This window comes from Empidonax traillii, unplaced genomic scaffold (assembly GCF_003031625.1).
Source record: "Empidonax traillii isolate 1590-97213 ecotype Southwest subspecies unplaced genomic scaffold, ASM303162v1 scaffold377:size560545, whole genome shotgun sequence".
NCBI classification, from domain to species: Eukaryota; Metazoa; Chordata; class Aves; order Passeriformes; family Tyrannidae; genus Empidonax; species Empidonax traillii.
Window position 1 is genome coordinate 13,468 of NW_020955570.1, and position 15,527 is coordinate 28,994.

Sequence of the window (15,527 nt, forward strand, 5' to 3'; positions counted from 1 at the left end):
CACATGCCCCTGTTTCATATAAGCAGATGAAGACTCTTGAACTACAAATATACTTTTTGACCTACTGTCTGAATTGTTATTTAAATTACCCCCTTTTTTGGGTAGCTGCTTCAGCTACACATTCTTGTGTGGGGCTCCTGTTCATTAGAATCTTTTTGTTCCTATCCTGTCCTCCAAGAAATCTCTCTAGTCTTCCTTCTCTCCTCTTTCTTGCTTTTCTACCTTGCTGGTGCCAGACGAAACAGAAGACTCTGCTGTCACACCAGCTTTAGTGTTGGGGCTTATCAACTTAGTACTTCTCTTGTTTTTGATATTATGGGCTCCTGTTTTGTTCATACCTGCAGATTTATTGATCCTCAGATCCTATTAACCTGCTCAACACTTGTCGATTCCTCTGTTTCATGCTTCTGATTCACTTCCTCTCATGGGCTGAGTATGCATATTCCTTGCACAGTAACCTACTCTGGTTTTCCTTGGAGAAACTCTCTGAAGAGCAGCCACCATCTTCTGGGGATGGATTACCAGAGAATTGGTGAGGTGGTTGTCACCAGGTTTAAACTGCCAAGGTCTCCTCATGTTACTGCTTATTTCATCCTTCTTTGGCACGCAATGCTTTTTACTAAATAAAGCACAAGCCACAAATCATTCTGCACTCCAGCCTACAGGGTGAATTGAAAGCAAGCAGGCTTTCTTGATTCTTTTGTTTTCTTTGGGCTGGCTATGGGGCGATGCTGACTGTCAACAGCTTTTCTTTGAAGCGCTTCAGCTAAAGAAACATTCAGGTTTCAATAATTTCAGAATAATTAAAAAATAGATACTGTTCTTTTGCTGTCCTCACTCCCAGTGGTTAATTACTTGTGCAGTCTATTGGTCTGATATTTTTATTTGCAGTCTTACCTAAAAATTCTTCCAAACTCATGAGCAGGCACACTACTTATTCATGTTGTTAGATTACTTTAACCTAGTGCTGATTTACACTATGTTATGCTATCAAGGTCAAGCTACGTGCACCAAATTTCCATATTTCTGTTTAGGGATCAGTCATGGAAGTCTGTTGTTTTTTCCATGAAGATATTTGGACCTTGCTTCGTGGAAATTTAGAACAGCTGCTGAGCTCCCTAACTTGTATTCCAGTTGCTACAAGGCGAGCGTTCTGTGCTGGGAACTCTTATGCTGAGGGACTCATTGGGAGGAAGTGCAGAGCTTCCCAGAGGTTTTCTTTATGATAGGGTAATACTTGTAATTACTCTTTTTATCAGTAGAAAAGCTACTTGTGAATTTTACTGCAACTGAGATGCCTTCTTGCCCCTCTCTGATACAACTTAGCGCTCCTGATACCAGATCACTTAGCTCTGGAGTAGCTGGGAGAAAATGCTACAGTAGCGCTCCAGGAAGACAAGCTTGTTCCAAATGGACACTGTACACGAAAACCCCTTTGTTAAGATGGTGGAATTGAAACTGAACTTTCAAAATTGGAAATGTCTTGTTGGGACAAATCTACTAAGCTTTGCTGTGTCACTAGTTTTTCATTGACTCTTTCATCAGATGTGGTTTAAGAAAGAACTAATTGTTCTTGTACAAGTGCAACTTCCTGAAAATACAAGCTTGGACCAGAAGGGAAGGACTGCTCTATTTTAAATAGGACTTTGTTGTTGTTGTTGTCTTTTGGTTTTAAGTGTTTGGGGAAAATCTCAGGCCAGATCTGACAGCCAGAGAGGAGTGAAGCTGCCACAGCTTTGTGTCCCTGGTTTAGCCAGTAGTGAGGCTGAAAATGTTTCCAGTAGGGTCTTGGAAAAAAAAAAAAAAAAAAAAAAAAAAAAAAAAAAAAAAAAAAAAAAAAAAAAAAAAAAAAAAAAAAAAAAAAAAAAAAAAAAAAAAAAAAAAAAAAAAAAAAAAAAAAAAAAAAAAAAAAAAAAAAAAAAAAAAAAAAAAAAAAAAAAAAAAAAAAAAAAAAAAAAAAAAAAAAAAAACCCAAACCCAACTTTCATGTGTTAAGGAAGTAATAAACAATGTTTTAATCCAGGACTTCAGAGAAAAAATTTATACTGGACAGTGTGTGCCTGTTTGTTTGTTCATGGTGGGTACAAAGAGTCTTTTTAATAGAAACACCCAGAAGCTTGAAGAGCTAAAGGCATTGGTGAAAAACGGGGGAGGAAAAGAACCAGCAGTATGATTGGCTCAGTTTTGTGAGGTTTTACCTACTTGTATTATAAATAAGAGCTTTGGACTTCTGAGATTTTTCCAGAATATAACAAAATAGTCAGTAAACCCACTGGTTTTATTACTGAGATAGTGTGATCTTTATCAAGCAAAACTATTTTTGTTCTTTTGAAGAGCCTTCAGAAGGTTGTAATCCTAACCAAAATTTGATTTTTTTTTTTTTTTTTTTCTTCTGGGTGGGCATATTGTAGTTGTGGTAAAGGAACTGTTATTCCTTTGTGGTAAAGGTATAGGTGAATACAAAGTCAAAGAATAAGTAATGTAGTACCACTATTATTGGAATAGAATGCCATGTTTCTTGACTTTTTGACTTTCTTATTTTTGACTGGAATTTATATATATAAATAGATAATTTTTTTTTTTTTTTAGAAGAATACTCAGTATTTTGAGAACTGATTTCATGTCTTAAGCATAACCATATTATATTTGGAAAATAGTACTATACAATAAGGGAGACAACTTGTAATGCTAAAGATTACCTATCGATGCGACAAATGTTGCTGAATAAAATTTGTGCCCTATCTCAAGGAAATGGAGTTTTAGCTCAAAAGACATATTGTTATTTTAAAATTATAAAACAACTTTCAATTACCTGCCCATTTATTTGTATTTTAAGTTACTCTGTTGTTTTGCTATGGAAGTACCTGGTGCTGAGTGTGAAATTCCAAAGTTGTGTGAAAATGGCTACAAAAAATTGAGTTTAAATTTTTTTTTTGAGGGAACCCACAGTGCAGGATGTTTGCTGTGATCCTCTGGGGGGACCCATTCTGGAGCAGCCTGTTTCTGAAGGACTGCAGCCAATGGAAGGGATCCACGTAGGAACAGTTTGTGAGAACTGCAGCCCATGGGAAGGACCCCCACTGGAGTATTTCATGGAGGACTGTCTCCTGTGAGAGGGACCCCCTGCATGAGCAGGGGAAGAGTGTGAGGAGTCCTGCCCTGGGAAGGAAGGAGTGGCAGAGACAATGTGGGATGAACTGACTGCAGCCTCAATTCCCTGTCTTCTTGTGCTGCTGAAGGGAGGAGCTAGAAAATTTTGGAATGAAGTTGAGGCCAGGAAGAAAGAAGAGGTGGAAGGTGTGTCTTAGGATTTGGTTTTTATTTCTTATTACTCTAATCTGATTTGACTGGTAATAAATTAAACTAATTTTCCTGTGTTGACTTTGTTTTGCTTATGACAGTAATTGGTGAATGATCTCACTGTCCTTTGATCTTGACCCATGAGCCTTTAGTTAGATTTTTTTTTTTTTTTCCCCCCAGTCTGGCTGTGGAAGGGCAGTGAGAGTAGCTTGGTAAGCACCTGGTGTCCAGCCAAGGGCAATCCACCACAAATTTAAATTCTCGGCTCTAGATTATTAACTTAAGTGTGGTGCTCCTTTAAAATAGTTTTGAGGAAGTATTTGCTTTCATGTTTGACTCAGTATTGTTTCCTAAGGAAACACCTCCCTCCCAAAAAACACAAACAAACAAAAAACCCAAAAACCACTTTAAACATAAAATCATAGAAAGGCTTGAGATGGAAGGGACCATAAGTATCATCTAGTTCAACCACCCTGATGCCATGCCTGGATGCCACCCATGGCTCTTGAGGGCATCTGTTCCTTAACAGAAATTCTTATTTGAGATGCCCGGAAAGCACCACCAGGGCTGGGAGTGTGGTTTGCTTCTACTGCTGCAGCTCTTGCTGCCTACTGGGAGCCAAGTTTGGGAACCACTCTTCTGGAAAACCACTTCTGGTTTGTGGCTTGTTTTTAACTGGGGGAAGTGGCATGTTTAGAAACATAAATAACTTACAGCCCCAGGGCATGCTGGCATTATAAGGATAAGTACTTCTGTGGTGGGTGCTCATCCCATGCTGTCTTTGTCAGTAGTGAGTATTCAAAGCCTTCTTTCCTTTCTCTTCCATCTCCTTGTGGAAGGAAAAACATTTAAGATTGATCAAAAGAGAATTTCCTGCCCATTTGTTTGACTCCGGGATCTTGCAGAGAATAGGCTTTGGACAGTATGTTTTATCTTGGGAGAATACATCTATGATTCAACAGCTTACTGGGAAGCTTTTTGTTTAAAAAAGCTTTGTGCTTTACTGACTGTAAATTCTCTAAATTATAACTGCAACCTGTGGTGCGTATTTGCAATGTCAAGGTTCCAGTCAAATCCTGGTGTTATTAATGGAATAAAAAATATGTATAACCTGTTGGTTTTTTGTTGCTGGTTCTTTTTTTTTTCCCCCAAAGTGGGCAATGGACTGGATGGGACAGATGTGAACTACAAATTTGCTAAGTATCTCAACAGGCTATATTTCACATTCTCTTTGTCAGACTGATTTTTCTCAGTTGGATGTGTGAAATGTTCCATATACACTAAGTCATATCCATGAGGGTTTATCAGCTGATTGTCTAAGATAAAATTACTCTGGGTATGCAAAGTAGCAAGTTAGTCAGGTTTTCTAGATGTATGGCAACCTGGGCATTTGGATTGCTGGAAGTCAGGTAATTGCTGGAGTAGTTGGGCTCTAAATTAATGAGAAATAGTTTATTGTTCCAGTGAATTATATTGTCAGACTTGACTATTTTATATAGGGGTGAGGTAGAAGAACAAAGTCAAGAGTTACAGGGGCTGGTTCACTTTGTTACAAGGGTTAGAGTGCACAAGCTGAGTCACATGTGAGTGTAACTGATATAAAGGGCATGTGCCAACATAAAGATTTACCCTGTGATACATGCTTTGTCTTGTATCTGCTCTTACCCAGCTTTCCATGCAGACTACTTCCTCTCCCTGTTAGTCCTCTGAAAGGGACAACACTGATTCATTTGTTTGCTGTGCAAAAACTTAAGATGCCCGTGTTGTTTGACTAAGCTTTCGGTATTTGAAGGGAAGAGACTGGATGACGGGGTGAAAGAAAACGAGAATCATGAACATCCTCTTTTTTTCTTCAGCCTGGGAAAACAACGTCTAATTCTTATTTTTGCTTAAAAATATTGCAATTTTGGACTTCTCTATCCACTTGGCATTGTATGTGATAAGGCTGATAAAGTTACAGGAAAATATTGGAAAACCAAGAAAAAATTCTTAATAAAAGAGACCCATACTGAACTTGTTAATTGCCGCCTCACTTTATCTGAAGATTCCTTGCTTTAAAGTCAAATATAACTTTCCACATAACTTATAGCACAAAATAATGTTATGATAGCAAATACAGAAATTTGCTGTATAGTTCAGTTTTGTACTTATATTGCTAAATGCGGGCATGTGCCTCTGAACGTTTGTCTGTTTTTGAATTGTAGTGTTGTGTTTCAAAATAGACGTTTCTGTTTCTATATAAATACATGTTCTTCTCTGAAGCAGGTGTAAGTTAAACAACCAGATCTTACCTTGAAAAATACTTGCCTATTACAGCATGTTAATGATTTGCCCTAAAATCACTTCTCCCCCTGTTTTATTTGGTCTGTATAATTGCATTTTGGGTTTTGGTTAGTGTTTTCTTTATGGCAGCTAGTCTGTCCCTTGTTTAAAATGACTACTGACTAATGACTGTTTTGGTGTGGAGAGTGGGAAGGGGTGGTTTGTAACACTGGAAGAGCTTTTGGATAACAGTTTGAACCTTGAAGGTATGGATTAAAAACCCAGATTAAGTTTCATTATTTTTGTAGGGACCTACAGAGCATAAGAGGAATATGTTTATGTAATCAGGGAATATATGCTGTTACAATCTGTCCTGAGGATGTGCATGAGGTTATTGAGATGTGATGGAGTCCTTTAGCCAGTTCTGATGGATTCAGAAGGGTGTTTGCATGTGATAAGTTGGGCTTAGTCTGTGAGTTGCTTGATGGAAATCTGCACTCCTGAACTTTAAATAGTGTACCAAATGTACTGGTGAAATAAGATTTCTTTATCACAGCTGTCTTTATCTTCTGATACTGTAGAAGTGAAATATATGCCTCCGTCATTTAAAAGGCAACCTTGATCTGCAGGTCTTGCCCCAGTGCAAGTGAGGGGAGGGTAAAGAAAGAAGACTGGTAGCTCTGATAAGAACTTAGGAATTTGGATCTTGAGGTCTAATCTATGCTATAGCTCTAAAACATGAGACCATTGTATGACATGTTTGGTTGCAGATATGTTTGGAATGTGTGTAACTGTTGATTGGGAGAGCAGTTAGGATTAAACCTTTCTGGAAAATCAGACTGTCATGTTTGAAGTTAATAGCTAATACTTTCTTATGCAGAACATTACTGATCCTAAATCAAAACAGAGCATAATTTTTGGCCTTCAGCTGTTTGGAATTGAAAAAAAGAAAAAAGAAAAAAAAACAAACCGGTGCTAATTTAGGGGGAGGAAAGGGAAGATAAAAATGTGCCTGGAAATCAGTTCTGGAATTCAAATTTTAGGCCATTAGTTAAAAATGTGATTACCTTGTGCTTTGAAAGCCGTCTCAGACAGTCAGCAGAAAATATTCTTGTATGACTTCTAAAAGGAAAAACAAGTGGTTGCAGCCACTTCTTACTGATTTGTTCCTTGTTTATTCTTCCTACCACAGCATTTTCAGACTTTACTAAGTGTCACAGGTCAAGCTCAGTTTGATATGAAATCCAAATGCACGTGTTTTTCTATTAATGATTTACTTCAGCCTTCCTTTAAAGGTTCCTGAAGGCTTAATACTTGCAATCTCTAGCAGCAATATTTTGAGTAATGCTGCATTTTTTAGCTTTTGTTTTAGCTTTTACCAACTTAAGCATTTGGTTTTTTTCCTCTAATTTTTTAAAATACACAAAGAGCTGCAATCTCTCTAGTACTGAAATTGTTTGCCTGTAAGAACATCTTTAACTGTTTCAGGTTTCTATTTTGTGCCTTATAGTTCGAAGAATATGTCACGGTCAGCCTCCCATGATATTTGCTCTGGGTTCACCATTACAAAACTGTGTGTTGTTAAAGGGGGAACCAACAAGCAAAAAAAGCCCACAAAACTCTGCCTAAGCTAGTGTTATTATAGTAAGTGTAAATTGTATGTTAGTTAAGTAATCAGGTAGTTGCAGCAGTATGGGATGTTTTCTCAGTACATGAATACACATCGTTTTTACTTTTCTGCTGCTTGTGCCCACAAGGACTTGATCTCAGTAGAAGTTCTGATCTTGTGTTGTCATTACTTTTGAAGGCAGAGGGTGAAACTACTGTAGTCCATTTTTTGTAAATGGCAAGCCTGGGGAAGGCTCACTCTGTTAAGGATATACGTGAATCTCTTCTGGCCCTTTGTCTTTCATCTGTCACACATTGTCAGAGAATGATGTATAAAACCTTGAAAAGTCTATATTCTGACTTGGTAGAATGTTTGGTTTTGTTTCTTTCTCCTACTATAAGCTTATTTTACTAATTTTACAGCATATTTGCAAGGTTTTGCATCTTTCTACCTTCTTGCATCAAGTTCAGCGTGGTATGTACAAAACTGAAGTAGCATTTTGGATTGTCACAAGGCATGTATGATGAAGAGATGCTATGCATAAGCACAGGAAACCTTACAGCTATTGGCAAAATCTGTGAGTTCAATCAGAATAAACACATTCAAACTGTCTGATAATGACCGCATGTTTGCTGAAAGCAGAGGTTATGCTTTCATGCTTGTGATATGGAAACAGGGTATCTATTCAAAAGTCTCTTTATGGGACTCCAGTGTGTTATATAGTTCTTGGTTTCTGATTCCAATCATAACTAGTTGTACCTTTTAGTAATAATGTTATTCAATAAAAGGTTTGTTCCCCAGGGAACAAGAGAAAAGAGTAGGGAAAGAACTCCAATGTCTTGTATTGCAGTTGGGTACTTGCACTATCACCTGGTTTATAAATCTTTCTGTATTGACCGTGATCTCTGAGTGTGTTGTGGAAATCTGAATATATCCTTTACAGATAATTCTGATTTCCAGACCCTGTTCCAGATAGCTTTGGTGTCGAAAAGAGATGGTATTTCTTTGTGATAAATTATCTTTACCCAAAATATTCTGGAATTTTCATTTAAACTGGGGCTTTTGGGGGGGAGGGGAGGGGGGGAAAGAGAGGGTGTTGATAGTATTGCTTTAAGGGAAGCATAGCTCAGATATCTGCAAGCTAAACACTGGAAAGTAAGCAAACTGAAAGCTGTAGTCATGTAACCTGAGTTCAGAGTATAGGATACTTCCTGTGGCAGCATTATGTCATAAATTTATTTTTAGTCCTTAAACACATAGTTTCTCTAATGGGATCAGCAGATCTCCTTTGGATAGAACCTGCAGTGCACTTTTTTGACAGTAGGAATTCTAAATGTGTCAGTGCATGCATTTTAACATCTGCTTTCCTTTTCTACTGGCATATTGATCTGTGGATTGCTCAGTAATAGGAGTGGCTGTGTGGAAACCAGTTGCTCTTGCTTTTGCACCTCCAACTAATGAAATTCCTCACGATTCACGAGAAGTTACTGAGCAGGCTCTGAAACAATTTCCACAGGCATGTGTAAGCAAGGCAGGTAGCACAAGGTACTTGGTGCTATAAAAATAGGGTGGCAGTTTCCAGGAGTCTGACCTACGGAGGCTCTCAAAGGACAGGCAAGGATATTGGAATACTTGTTGGGTGTAATGGTTCTGTTGATCTGTTGCTTACCTAACATCTGCTGAACAATTCCCTCTTCCAGAAAACTAGCTTTCCCTGGAGAAAGAAAAACAGATAATGGATAAAAGAGGATGTGTCTGAAGTGCCTTAGGCAAAGGGTAAACCAGTGCTTCTGGGCACAGGCAACAAGAATGAAACAACACTGATTAATAATTTGCCATCAGTAGGAGGTAGATACAGTAATTCTAAGCAATGAAGTTTGCGTCTATGATGCTAATAATAGATTTCAAGGGATCTACTTGTAAGGATATATTTGGCTTAGAATTCAAGGATGCCTTCAACTCCTTCCCATTTTTGAAAGGGGGAAACCCCAAAGGTTTTAATTTTGTGCTTTAGTTTTATTTCTTTTTTTCTTACCTGAACAAGTTAATATTACCAACTTATTTTTTCTTTTTTTTCTGAAGAACTGATGTTTAACATGATTTCCAGAATCCAGTTTTTCAAGAAGCAGGGATTTAGAACAGTATTCTTGCATGAATTATATGCTGTAACTTGAGATGGAGGAGACGCTCTGAGTGAGGGGTGTCAGACCAGATAACCAAAGTCAGGCCAAGCTAAAATATATTGAGCTCCTGAGTTAGATCAGATTGTTCAGGATTGTCCAGTCAAGTTTTGGATATATCCAAGAATGGAATTTCCGCAACTTTTTTGGATCACGCATTCGGATGTTTGACCATTTTCATTGTGCAAAATTTTCATGACATCTAACTGCTGGAGTGTTCTTTATTGCAGTTTCAGTTGGGTTTTTTTTTGTCCTGTTGCTGTGCATTACTGAAGTAAGCTGGCTTTGTAATCTGTAATGATCACCTGTTTGTTAGATACCTGGAGGCACAGATTAGATTTCTTTTGAGCTGCTAGTCTTCTGCATGCTGAACAAATTCAAACTCTGTAGCCTGTCTTCATAGGAGTGTGTTGATTGCTGACTTCCAGACTTGCTGAGTTCTTCTGTTATTGCTGAGTGATTAATATGGCAGATTAAATTCAGTTTACGTATGTGTCTTATGGGGAGAAATGTAATCCAAATAAGTGCTATTTGAAGGAAAATAAGGTCATGGATAGTTTTCTAAATGTATTTACTCTGAAGGATCTGCAATGCATTAAAACAAACAAACAAAAACCGAAAACCAACCCCCCCAAAAAAGCCCCAACAAGAGAAAAGGAAGGATAATTGTAACGTGGAGACTGGAAAAAAATTATTTTAGCTTAGAAATTTATTGTTTATCCTATATTAAATGCTGTATGCAGTTCTGGCTACCCTGTCTCAGAAAAAGTATAATACATTGAATCAGACACAATATAAAGAGGCAAGAGGGAAAAGTACGTCTTCTATAAAAAGACAGACTGAGTCAAAAAGTTGCTTCATTTTGGAGAAGAAATTAGTATGAACAGATTTGATTTAGGCATATAAAATCATAGGTTGCAAGAGGAACTTCGGGGGGGGATGATTAATTCATATTTCTCACAGCAGAGGAATTAAAGTATGAGTAAGTTCAAAACAAAGGGGGTTTAATGTGCTGCTGGTGCCTGAGCGTGTTCTGTAACTGATTACAGTAAAAGCAACGAAGCCAAAGTAATATTGATGGAACTAAATGTTCTTAAAGCTTTTTGCTGGATGTTGGGAGGACATAGCCAGGGAAAAAGTATGAGGGTTGCTAGCCCTTTATCCGGTGTTCCTTGTCTAAGTACTTTGTGGTGGTCAGAAATAGGGTACTGGGCTAAATCAGTCTTCGATCTACACAGTATTGCAGTTATTCCTAAAAATATCATATAAATGTGATTATACAGGCAAGAAATTATTAACATTAGCTGGACATGAGCAAATTGGCTCCAGAAATAGCTTTCAACAACCACTTTTGTTTCCTCTGCAACAGGATCTCTCAAATTCTCCAACTATACTGATAACAGATCATCTTATGGAGGCCAATCTTTTGCTGTACTGAAGAGAATATCCTTGTATGTAACTGGCCATAACAGAAGTGGGGGTCCTTCACCCATGCCATAGTTGAGTCATGGAGTTGTTTGCTGTAAGATGATGTGGATGCTGAAAACACATGACTGTTCTAGGAGAGGATGTTCATGGAGGAGAAATTGCCAGAATATTGATAAATAAAAAAATTTGGACTTTTTTTTTTTTTTTTTTTTGGTGTCTAAGGAAAAAAACCCAAACACCAAACCAACAAAAAACCTAAAATCCTGGCTTAAGAAGTCTCTCAGCTGTTAACAGTTTGAGACTGGGAGAGTACATACATGCTTCCTTATTCTTGCATGAACAGTAACTAATAACTTAATGAAAGCATGAATAATACTGTAAATATTGTCCTTCTCTTTTCTTCCAAGTATTTTTATAACAATATAAGGAAGTCTCTGCTAAATATTATTCAAGTTGAGCTTTCAGAAGTTACTAAGTGCCTTTATATCACTTGCCTCATATCATTTGTCTTCCAGACATTTTGTTCCATTTCTCAACCAGAACAATCTTGGGGAAAGATATTAAAAAAATTCTTAAAGTTCATTAAAGAGTGAAGGGTGTTACTCTACAGTGTTGAACCAACCGCTTGAAAGACACTTGTGAGGATAAAACTGATGAGATCCTTATTGTAATGCATAGTAAATATTAATTGTAAAGAGGAATGCTACGGATGAGTAGCCTATATTTAAATTTATGCATGATAAAGCATTCCAATGGAATATGGTATTAATGTTTTCTGTTGTCCTGTAAGTCATATTACTTGACTCTAAAGAATGGACAAAAACATTTAATAGCTTGGTTTATCTACCAAATTGAAAACACATATTGCATGATCTAGCTGTGACAATGGGAATGATTTTGTGAGTGCTCAGATATTAAATACTACATTTATAGTAAAGATATTATTTAAAATTTGTAGTTTTTAAAAACTCATGGTAAAAACAGCAGCATATTTTTTGCGTATGTGGCATGGTTTCATTGCTAGATTCTTGAATAGAGAAATGATTAAAGAAATATGAGAACACATATTTAGGTTGTTATTGAATTGATCAGGAAAGAACAAGTAATTTTCGTCTTTTAATAGTTGTAGTTATAATACAGTTTTTGTAATCTATTATGTGTTTCAGTGGCACAGATGCTACAAATATGTTCTGGTCTCATATTTTTGTCTTAAGTATAACTTCTGTCTTCTAGGGAAGCCTGGGAATTGTTTATTCTGCAAAGAATTATGTGATTTGAGGAGCTAATTCTTAGCTTCTAATACCTCAAGGAGTGTTTAAGTCCTTAAAGTAGGAATAGCTTTTCTTTCATGGCAATCAAAATGTTTTGTGTATGAATATGAATGCAGTTATATGTAGCAATTAAGTGCTGTATTAGTATCTGAACTAGCAGCTCTTGCATGTAGCCAGTTTGTGGCCAGGAAAGCAGCCAATAGCCTGGAGGAGAAATGCTTTAATTATTATGTAATAACTGCTCTAGAGAGCTTTCCGTGTTCTGTCCAGCTGCATTTGTAATTTTGTATATTATTTGGGACAGTTGTAATTTCTATTTAAAAAAATGTGGAAGACAACTCATTGTACTTCTTTCATACTGCATGAGAAAGTGTTCAAGTAAGTTTTCCAGCATTCTTATAAAGCAAAATTGAAAGTTACTTGATCTATTGAATGTATTTTATAGCCATCAGTTTCTTCAGAGGATGAGGATAGTGCAGCAGGAGCCTTAAGGAAATTAAAGATTTATGCATGTGCTGTTCTGTTTATATCTTAGCTATTTTTGACGCTAGGTTTCTTCATAAAGGATGAATACAGTACATTTTCTTGAACTATGGATACATGTGAAGTCTAACTTCAGGAACATTCTATCCAATAAATAATAAAGATGTTCATACAAGACACACCAACAATATGTTATTGTTTGTTTGCCTATGTGTTTCTACAGACCACAAAAGCCTGGCATTATCTTGACATTGTAATTCAATGTCTCCAATTTTCATTAGGTAGATAAGTGGTATAGTATGGGCTCCCATTTCTTTAGTGGGACTTCTTTGCACTTCACTAGTCTGTTCTAAAATGCTTCAGATAGGGCCTTTGTCCTTCCTGTTAACTGTCTGTTGTGTTGAAAACCAGGGGAAACCTTTCTTCTCTTATATGTTTTGCCCTGTCATTGTTGTAACAAAAAAGAAAAAAGAGAATCAAGGGATAAGAAAGGCTTGCTTCTTTCATTAGTACCTGGAAATGTGAAGAGACAAAATCAGCACATTGTTAACTCAGTGTAACTTGAGCTGAATGTCTTCGCTTCAAGCTCTTATATTCCAATTATTTCATTAGCTGTATAAACCATTAAAAACATTGTAAACTTGATTTCAATGCTAATTAAATCACAGCCTATAGCTCTGAAGCAATTTAGTCTGTTACTTCATGCAAGCTACTTACACATCGTTTCAGATGCCCGCTTTCTTTGCCTGTCTTCATGAATAGAGTGCATATACCTGTCCATGTGCAATTGGATTCTCAAAAGAAAGTGATCTCTGGTGGGCTTGTCTAGTGCCAGTTGTCTTTGTATCTTCTTGTACCTAGGCAGGGAGGGTGTCAGGAAGTTCAGCCATTTCATGGTACCTTCATACCACATGAAACCACTGTTGACAGTGAGTCTTGTGATGCCCACTTCTCGAAATTTTGCTGCCTTTTCTCTTGGCCTTGCAGGTACTCCCAGGTGTCACAGGTACTTTGCTTCTTAGTGCTGCCCTGCTGATCACGCAGAGATGCTGAGGACTGTTCATGGTGTTGTAGCTGCCATTTGTTTGGGAGCATGACAAGAAGACAGGGACATTCCTAGTGTTTGCAGTTTCCTTTGTACAAGCTCACTCTGGGAAAGATAAGTAAAAAGATGAGGAGTCTTGTAGAAGTCAGACTTCTTAGGGGCTTTGTAACTGGCTGGTCTCCAGGCTATGTGAGAGCATCTGTTCCTTCTGACTCCTGCTTACGAGTTGTAGTTGGTATAATGTTGTCTTGTACCATCAGTAACCACATAGGCTGTAAAATGGGACAGAGCTCCAAGTCATGTGCGACACTCAAGCTGCATTTGAGCCTTCCTTGATGGCAGAGGAAGAGAAAAAACAGCCCCTTCATAAATTCAGTCTTAGTCTTTCAGTCAGTGTCACAGGGCCTTGTTCCTCTGTGCTCTCCCTTCATACTGCTTGAGTTCTTGATGTAGAGGTGCAAGACTGGCAGGGCTATTATATATGGGTTATCCTACCCAGGAAACACAGGAAATGCCCATGAAAGTACCTCGCTCATCAGACTGTGCCTTGAAACACTTATATTTATCACATGCTCAAAAAACATGCCCAACACCACCATTCTCCTACCCCAAACAATTATGTCATGGTTCACTGAGATCACTGTTTGCCCTAAAATAAAGGTTTTGTTTCTTGTACTAATTTCTTGTTTTCTCTAGCCATCTGTTCTCTTGTCTTTCCTTTACATTGTAAACTCTTGGAAAAAAGTAAATTTTTTGTTTGCTGGTTTGTTTTTCTGTCTTTAGTGCTTTGCACAATGGGGTCTTCATCAATGTGTCCATCACTGGCAACAACACATCTTCTAAGTCATGGTATTGGTAGATATACTTGCAAATATTCTTTATCAGGTCTTGGGGTTATATATGTTTTTCCAGATAGTTTTATTTACCCTTATCATTGAATCACAATTGTTTATCTAACTGTGTCTTTAGGAAAGACGGTGTAAGCAAAATTCCAGTTACACGGATTTATATCAATTCCAGGTTGAAAGAGTTCTTATGTTTTCTGTACAATTAGAAAAGAAGCTAAAGTGTTTTTTTTCCCCAATGTACCTTGCATCAGCAGATTTTTCTACTTTTTTTTCTGATAATTTTTTTTCCCCTAAACAGATTGAGATATTTGCAATATGGGGTACCATATATGCCAAATATATTAGTTGTAATTATTCTGCTATGGCAGCCTGATTTACCTCTATGTCCTGGGAGAACTGTTAAGTGTAAGATCAGTAATGCCTGTTCCAAAGAGTTGTTAAGATTATAAGTGATAAGTGATGTGGTCCTGAACAGCCATATAAAGTGAAGCAGAAACCTGACTTTTAATTAGAAATTAAACAAATTCTGTTCTACCTAAGCTATGTTGGGTACACTTGAAGTAAAAAACACTGCTAGCTGAAACCATAGTGGACTTATCTGAATTGAATCTTAATGATCTAAAAACTCATTTATAACCAAGTACAGTTTTAACAAGATCTGTAAAGCTGGAGAAGTGGTGACATTGTCCCATAATATATGGAAATGGTTTTATTACACAAGTTTGTTTGGTATTAAGTAAACTCAAATTCCTAATATTTATATTACAGTATAAAAGTCTGTTCTTGTTTACTCATTATTGATGTTCACTATGATCTAGAACTAGTAATTAATTTAGAAATTATTTTTTTTCAACAAACCTACCTATTTAAAGTCAATAAAGTCTAGAATTAAATCAACTGAATTGAAGTCAGAATGGATATGAAGCCTCAAAAGTATTTTTAATGACTTACCATTAGATTGACTATTACTAGAGGAATCTGTGTTTAAAAAAAAAAAAAAAACTAAAAATAATAGCTACATAAAAGTTAAATACATTCTTTGAGCTGATAAAATCTAAATTTGTTGATTATGTAAATTGTTAGGTTTGTTTTACCGTGTTA